Source organism: Hylobates moloch, unplaced genomic scaffold, assembly GCF_009828535.3.
Source record: "Hylobates moloch isolate HMO894 unplaced genomic scaffold, HMol_V3 SCAFFOLD_18, whole genome shotgun sequence".
NCBI lineage: Eukaryota > Metazoa > Chordata > Mammalia > Primates > Hylobatidae > Hylobates > Hylobates moloch.
Genome location: NW_026652293.1, coordinates 60,465,612 through 60,474,000, shown reverse-complemented (window position 1 = coordinate 60,474,000; position 8,389 = coordinate 60,465,612).

Genomic DNA, 8,389 nt, shown 5'->3' with positions numbered 1-8,389 from the left:
AATTAGATCCCATTTGTCAATTTTGGCTTTTGTTGCCATTGCTTTTGGTGTTTTAGACATGAAGTCCTTGCCCACGCCTATGTCCTGAATGGTATTGCCTAGGTTTTCTTCTAGGGTTCTTATGGTTTTAGGTCTAACATGTAAGTCTTTAATCCATCTTGAATTAATTTTTGTATAAGGTGTAAGGAAGGGATCCAGTTTCAGCTTTCTACATATGGCTAGCCAGTTTTCCCAGCACCATTTATTAAATAGGGAATCCTTTCCCCATTGCTTGTTTTTGTCAGGTTTGTCAAAGATCAGATAGTTGTAGATATGCAGCATTATTTCTGAGGGCTCTGTTCTGTTCCATTGGTCTATATATCTGTTTTGGTACCAGTACCATGCTGTTTTGGTTACTGCAGCCTTGTAGTATAGTTTGAAGTCAGGTGGCATGATGCCTCCAGCTTTGTTCTTTTGGCTTAGGATTGACTTGGCAATGAGGGCTCTTTTTTTGTTCCATATGAACTTTAAAGTAGTTTTTTCCAATTCTGTGAAGAAAGTCATTGGTAGCTTGATGGGGATGGCATTGAATCTATAAATTACCTTGGGCAGTATGGCCATTTTCATGATATTGATTCTTCCTACCCATGAGCATGGAATGTTCTTCCATTTGTTTGTATCCTCTTTTCTTTCATTGAGCAGTGGTTTGTAGTTCTCCTTGAAGAGGTCCTTTACATCCCTTGTAAGTTGGATTCCTAGGTATTTTATTCTCTTTGAAGCAATTGTGAATGGGAGTTCACTCATGATTTGGCTCTGTTTGTCTGTTATTGGTGTATAAGAATGCTTGTGATTTTTGCACATTGATTTTGTATCCTGAGACTTTGCTGAAGTTGCTTATCCACTTAAGGAGATTTTGGGCTGAGACGATGCGGTTTTCCAGATATACAATCATGTCATCTGCAAACAGGGACAATTTGACTTCCTCTTTTCCTAATTGAATGCCCTGTATTCCCTTCTCCTGCCTGATTGCCCTGACCAGAACTTCCAACACTATGTTGAACAGGAGTGGTGAGAGAGGGCATCCCTGTCTTGTGCCAGTTTTCAAAGGGAATGCTTCCAGTTTTTGTCCATTCAGTATGATATTGGCTGTGGGTTTGTCATAGATAGCTCTTATTATTTTGAGATACATCCCATCAATACCTAATTTATTGAGAGTTTTTAGCACGAAGAGTTGTTGAATTTTATCAAAGGCCTTTTTTGCATCTATTGAGATAATCATGTGTTTTTTGTCTTTGGTTCTGTTTGTATGCTGGATTACATTTATTGATTTTCATATGTTGAACCAGCCTTGCATCCCAGGGATGAAGCCCACTTGATCATGGTGGATAAGCTTTTGGATGTGTTGCTGGATTCGGTTTGCCAGTATTTTATTGAGGATTTTTGCATCAATGTTCATCAAGGATATTGGTCTAAAATTCTCTTTTTTGGTTGTGTCTCTGCCTAGCTTTGGTATCAGGATGATGCTGGCCTCATAAAATGAGTTAGGGAGGATTCCCTCTTTTTCTATTGATTGGAATAGTTTCAGAAGGAATGGTACCAGCTCCTCCTTGTACCTCTGGTAGAATTCGGCTATGAATCCATCTGGTCCTGGACTTTTTTTGGTTGGTAAGCTGTTAATTATTGCCTCAATTTCAGAGCCTGTTATTGGTCTATTCAGAGATTCAACTTCTTCCTGGTTTAGTCTTGGGAGAGTGTTATGTGTCGAGGAATTTATCCATTTCTTCTAGATTTTCTAGTTTATTTGCATAGAGGTGTTTATAGTATTCTCTGATGGTAGTTTGTATTTCTGTGGGATCGGTGGTGATATCCCCTTTGTCATTTTTTATTGCATCTATTTGATTCTTCTCTCTTTTCTTCTTTATTAATCTTGTTAGCAGTCTATCAATTTCGTTGATCTTTTCAAAAAACCAGCTCCTGGATTCATTGATTTTTTGAAGGGTTTTTTGTGTCTCTATTTCCTTCAGTTCTGCTCTGATCCTAGTTATTTCTTGCCTTCTGCTAGCTTTTGAATGTGTTTGCTCTTGCTTCTCTAGTTCTTTTAATGGTGATGTTAGGGTGTCAATTTTAGATTTTTCCTGCTTTCTCTTGTGGGCATTTAGTGCTATACATTTCCCTCTACACACTGCTTTGAATGTGTCCCAGAGATTCTGGTATGTTGTGTCTTTGTTCTCGTTGGTTTCAAAGAACATCTTTATTTCTGCCTTCATTTTGTTATGTACCCAGTAGTCATTCAGGTGCAGGTTGTTCAGTTTCCATGTAGTTGAGCGGTTTTGAGTGAGTTTCTTAATCCTGAGTTCTAGTTTGATTGCACTGTGGTCTGAGAGACAGTGTGTTATAATTTCTGTTCTTTTACATTTGCTGAGGAGTGCTTTACTTCCAACTATGTGGTCAATTTTGGAATAGGTGTAGTGTGGTGCTGAAAAGAATGTATATTCTGTTGATTTGGGCTGGAGAGTTCTGTAGATGTCTATTAGGTCCGCTTGGTGCAGAGCTGAGTTCAATTCCTGGATATCCTTGTTATCTTTCTGTCTCATTGATCTGTGTAATGTTGACAGTGGGGTGTTAAAGTCTCCCATTATTATTGTGTGGGAGTCTAAGTCTCTTTGTAGGTCACTGAGGACTTGCTTTATGAATCTGGGTGCTCCTGTATTGGGTGCATATATATTTAGGATAGTTAGTTCTTCTTGTTGAATTGATCCCTTTACCAGTATGTAATGGCCTTCTTTGTCTCTTTTGATCTTTGTTGGTTTAAAGTCTGTTTTATCCGAGACTAGGATTGCAACCCCTGTCTTTTTTTGTTTTACATTTGCTTGGTAGATCTTCCTCCATCCTTTTATTTTGAGCCTATGTGTGTCTCTGCACGTGAGATGGGTTTCCTGAATACAGCACACAGATGGGTCTTGACTCTTTATCCAATTTGCCAGTCTGTGCCTTTTAATTGGAGCATTTAGCCCATTTACATTTAAGGTTAGTATTGTTATGTGTGAATTTGATCCTGTCATTATGATGTTAGCTGGTTATTTTGCTCGTTAGTTGATGCAGTTTCTTCTTAGCCTTGATGGTCCTTACAATTTGGCATGTTTTTGCAGTGGCTGGTACCGGTTGTTCCTTTCAATGTTCAGTGCTTCCTTCAGGAGCTCTTGTAGGGCAGGCCTGATGGTGACAAAATCTCTCAGCATTTGCTTGTCTGTAAAGGATTTTATTTCTCCTTCACTTATAAAGCTTAGTTTGGCTGGATATGAAATTCTGGGTTGAAAATTCTTTTCTTTAAGGATGTTGAATATTGGCCCCCACTCTCTTCTGGCTTGTAGAGTTTCTGCTGAGAGATCCACTGTTATACTGATGGGCTTCCCTTCGTGGGTAACCTGACCTTTCTCTCTGGCTGCCCTTAACATTTTTTCCTTCATTTCAACTTTGGTGAATCTGACAATTATGTGTCTTGGAGTTGCTCTTCTCAAGGAGTATCTTTGTGGTGTTCTCTGTATTTCCTGAATTTGAATGTTGGCCTGACTTGCTAGATTGGGGAAGTTCTCCTGGATAATATCCTGCAGAGTGTTTTCCAACTTGGTTCCATTCTCCCCGTCACTTTCAGGTACACCAATCAGATGTAGATTTGGTCTTTTCACATAGTCTCATATTTCTTGGAGGCTTTGTTAATTTCTTTTTATTCTTTTTTCTCTAAACTTCTCTTCATGCTTCATTTCATTCATTTTGTCTTCCATTGCTGATACTCTTTCTTCCAGTTGATCGCATCGGTTACTGAGGCTTGTGCATTTGTCACGTAGTTCTTGTGCCGTGGTTTTCCGCTCCATCAAGTCCTTTAAGGACTTCTCTGCATTGGTTATTCTAGTTATCCATTCATCTAATTTTTTCTCAAAGTTCTTAACTTCTTTGCCATTGGTTCAGACTTCCACCTTTAACTCAGAGTAGTTTGATCTTCTGATGCCTTCCTCTCTCAACTCGTCAAAGTCATTCTCCATCCAGCTTTGTTCTATTGCTGGTGAGGAGCTGCATTCCTTTGGAGGAGGAAAGGCACTCTGATTTTTAGAGTTTCTGATTTTTCTGCTCTGTTTTTACCCCATCTTTGTGGTTTTATCTACATTTGGTCTTTGATGATGGTGATGTACAGATGGGTTTTGGTGTGGATGTCCTTTCTGTTTGTTAGTTTTCCTTCTAACAGTCAGGACCCTCAGCTGCAGGTCTGTTGGAGTTTACTGGAGGTCCACTCCAGATGCTGTTTGCCTGGGTATCAGCAGTGGTGGCTGCAGAACAGCGGGTATTGGTGAACCACAAATGCTACTGCCTGATCGTTCCTCTGAAAGTTTTGTCTCAGAGGAGTACCCAGCCGTGTGAGGTGTCAGTCCGCCCCTAATGGGGGGTGCCTCCCAGTTAGGCTACTCGGGAGTCAGGGATCCACTTGAGGAGGCAGTCTGCCCATTCTCAGATCTCAAGCTGCATGCTGGGAGAACCACTACTCTCTTCAAAGCTGTCAGACAGGGACATTTAAGTCTGCAGAGGTTATTGCTGTCTTTTGTTTGTCTGTGCCCTGCCCCCAGAGGTGGCGCCTACAGAGACAGGCAGGCCTCCTTGAGCTGTGGTGGGCTCCACCCAGTTCGAGCTTCCTGGCTGCTCTGTTTACCTACTCAAGCCTGAGCAATGGCGGGTGCCCTTCCCCCAGCCTCGCTGCAGCCTTGCAGTTCGATCTCAGACTGCTGTGCTAGCAATGAGTGAGGCTCCGTGGGCGTAGGACCCTCTGAGCCAGGTGCGGGATATAATCTCCTGGTGTGCCGTTTGTTAAGCCCGTTGGAAAAGCGTACTATTAGGGTGGGAGTGACTCGATTTTCCAGGTGCCGTCTGTCACCCCTTTCTTTGACTAGGAAAGGGAATTCCCTGACCCCTTGCGCTTCCCGGGTGAGGCAATGCCTCGCTCTGCTTCGGCTCATGCACGGCGCACTGCACCCACTGTCCTGCACCCACTGTCTGGCACTCCCCAGTGAGATGAACCCGGTACCTCAGTTGGAAATGCAGAAATCACCTGTCTTCTGCATCGCTCACGCTGGGAGCTGTAGACTGGCGCTGTTCCTATTTGGCCATCTTGGTTCTACCCTCCACCCCCCACCCACCTTGTGCCAGTTTTCAAGGGGAATGCTTCCAGCTTTTGCCTGTTCTGTATGATACTGGCTGTGGGTTTGTCATACATGGTTCTTATTATTTTGAGATATGTTCCTTCGATATCTAGTTTATTGAGAGTTTTAATCATGAAGGATTGTTGAATTTTATTGAAGGCCTTTTCTGCATCTATTGAGATAATCATGTTGCTTTTGTCTTTAGTTCTGTTTATGTGATAGATCACTTTTATTGATTTTCATGTGTTGAACTAAACTTGCATCCCAGGGATAAAGCCTACTTGATCGTGATGGATAAGTTTTTTGAAGTGTTGCTGGATTCAGTTTGCCAGTATTTTGTTGAGGTTGAGGTTTTTGCATTGATGTTCATTAAAAATATCATCCTGAAGTTTTCTTTTCTTTATTTTTTTTTTGTTCTGTCTCTGCCAGGTTTTGGTATCAGGATGATGCTGGCTTCAGAGTGTGTGTTGGGGAGCAGTCCCTTATCCTCACGTTTTTGAAGAGTTTTAGCAGAAATGGAACCAGTTGTTCTTTGTACATCTGGTAGAATTCAGCTGTTAATTTGTCTTGTCCTGTGCTGCTTTTTAGTTGATAAGATATTATTCAATTTCAGAGGTCATTACTTGTCTGTTCAGTGTTTGAATTTATTCCTGGTTCAGTCTGGGAAGGGTGTATGTGTCCAGGAACTTATCCATTTACTCTAGATTTTCTAGTTTGTGTGCATAGAGGCATACATAATATTCTCTAATGGTTGGCTACATTTCTGTGGCATCAGTGATAATATCCCCCTTGTCATTTTCTATTGTATTTATTTGAATCTTCTCTCTTTTTTTACTTCATTAGGCTAGCTCATGCGCTATCTATTTTATTAGATTAAAAAAAATGCCTCCTGGATTTGTTGATGTCTTGAAAGTTTTTTCATGTCTCAGATTTCTTCAGTTCAGCTCTGATTTTGGTTATTTCTTGTCTTTTGCTAGCTTTGGGATTTGCACCTGGTTCTCTAATCATTTTAGTTGTGATGTTAGGTTGTTAACTTGAGATCTTTCTAACTTTTTGATGTTGGCATTTAGTGTTATAAATTTCTGTCTTAGTACTGCCTTAGCTGTACCTTAGAGATTCTGGTATGTTGTATCTTTGTTCTAATTAGTTTCTAAGCACTTCTTGACTACTGCCTTAATTTTACTATTTGCCTAAAAGTCATCCAGAAACAGATTATTAAATTTCCATGTAATTATATGGTTTTGAGTGAATTTCTTATTCTTGATTTTTAGTTTGATTGTGCTGTGGTCTGAGAAATTGTTACGATTTCAGTTCTTTTGCATTTCCTAAGGAGTATCTTTCTTCTGATTATGTGATTGATTTTACAGTATGTGCCATGTGGCTATGAGAAGAATATGTCTTTTGTTGGTTTTGGGTGTACAGTTCTGTAGATATTTATCAGGTCCATGTGATCCAGTGCTGAGTTCAAGTCCTGAATATGTTTGTTCATTTTCTGTCCCAATGATTTAATATTGTCAGTGGGGTATTAAAGCCCCCTACTGTTACTGTGTGGGAGTCTAAGTCTCTTTGAAGGTCTCTGAGAACTAGCTTTATGAATTTGGGTCCTTCTGTGTTGGGTGCATATATATTTAGGATAGTTAGATATTCTTATTGAATTGAATCTTTTACTATTATGTAATGCCCTTCTTTGTCTTTTTTGATCTTTGTTGGTTTAAAATCTGTTTGGTCAGAAACTAGGATTGCAATCCTTGCTTTTTTCTGTTTTTTATTTACTTGGTAGATTTTCCTCCATCCCTTTATTTTTAGCCTATGTGTGTCATTGTCTGCGAGATGGGTCTCTTGAAGACAGCATACCAATGGGTCTTGGTTCTTTACCCATCTTGCCACTCTGTGTCTTTTAATTGGGGCATTTAGCCCATTTCCATTTAAGGTTAGTATTGAAATGTATGGTTTTGATCCTGCCATCATGATGGTAGCTGTTTGTTTTGCAGTCTTGTTTATGTCATTGCTATATAGTGTCACTGGTCTGTGTACTTCAGTGTGTTTTTGTAGTGGCTGGTAACAGTCTTTTACCTCCATATAAAGTGCTTTTTTAAGGAGCTTTTTTAAGGCAGCTCTGGTGGTAATAAATTCCCTCAGCATTTGCTTGTCTTAAAACGATCTTCTTATTTCTTTTTGCTTACAAATCTTAGTTTGGCCAGATATGAAATTCTGGGTTGGAATTTCTTTTCTTTAAGAATGTTGAATATTGGTCCCCAATCTCTTCTGGCTTCTAAGGTTTCTGTTGAGGGTCCACTTTTAGTCTGATGGGCTTCCCTTTATAGGTTACCTGAACTTTCTCTCCAGCTGTCTTTAACATTTTTCTTTTATTTCAACCTCAGGGAATCTGGTGTCTTACATACACATCCCACTCTCAAAAGACTCACCAGAACAACTTGCAGTGGGGCCTCTTATCAGCTGGCAAAGCTGAATCTTTTCCTGCTCTGGGAAGTGGCAGATGATGATGGGAACACTATATAGGTATATGTACCCTTTTCTATGTCTGAATTAGCCATATGCAAGGAAAAACTTAAACAGTTTTCAGAGGATCCAGGAAAATTCATAGACAAATTGAAGAGGCTAACCTTGATGTATGATTTGACCAAGCAATATTTGCATACATTTATGTCTACCTGCTGCATGGTAGAAAAGCAGTGTATTATGGGAGTGGCAAGAGCACATGCTAACAGGGTGGCAGCCTGCATCCAGGGACATGACACCTATCAAGTAGGAGGCACAGCAGTGCCTGACCAGGGCCCAAACGAGAATTAGGACCTAGAAAAGAGGAAAGAATTAGGAAGAGAGTAGGATATAGAGAGAAAAAAGTTATGATCACTTGACTTCTTGAAGGAATTAAAAAAGTGTGATATGTGATGAAGCTTTTTAATTTTTATAAAGTCAGGAAAATTACTCAGTGAAAAGATGAAAACCTAGCCTTATTACAAGGGCGAATAATTCAGACTTTGAGGAAATACACTAACAGTGCCCCTGACTCCAAGAAGGGACAGGCATTCCTAGGAGTTCATTTTATAATTCAGTCTGCTTCTGATAACTGCAGGAAGCCGCAAAAAGCAGCATTAGGCCTCCAGACTCCCATGAATCCGCTTTTAGATTTGGCTTTTGCAGTTTTCAATCACAGGAATAGGGCAGAGAAAACATAAAATAAAACAAACCTCCCCAAAGGC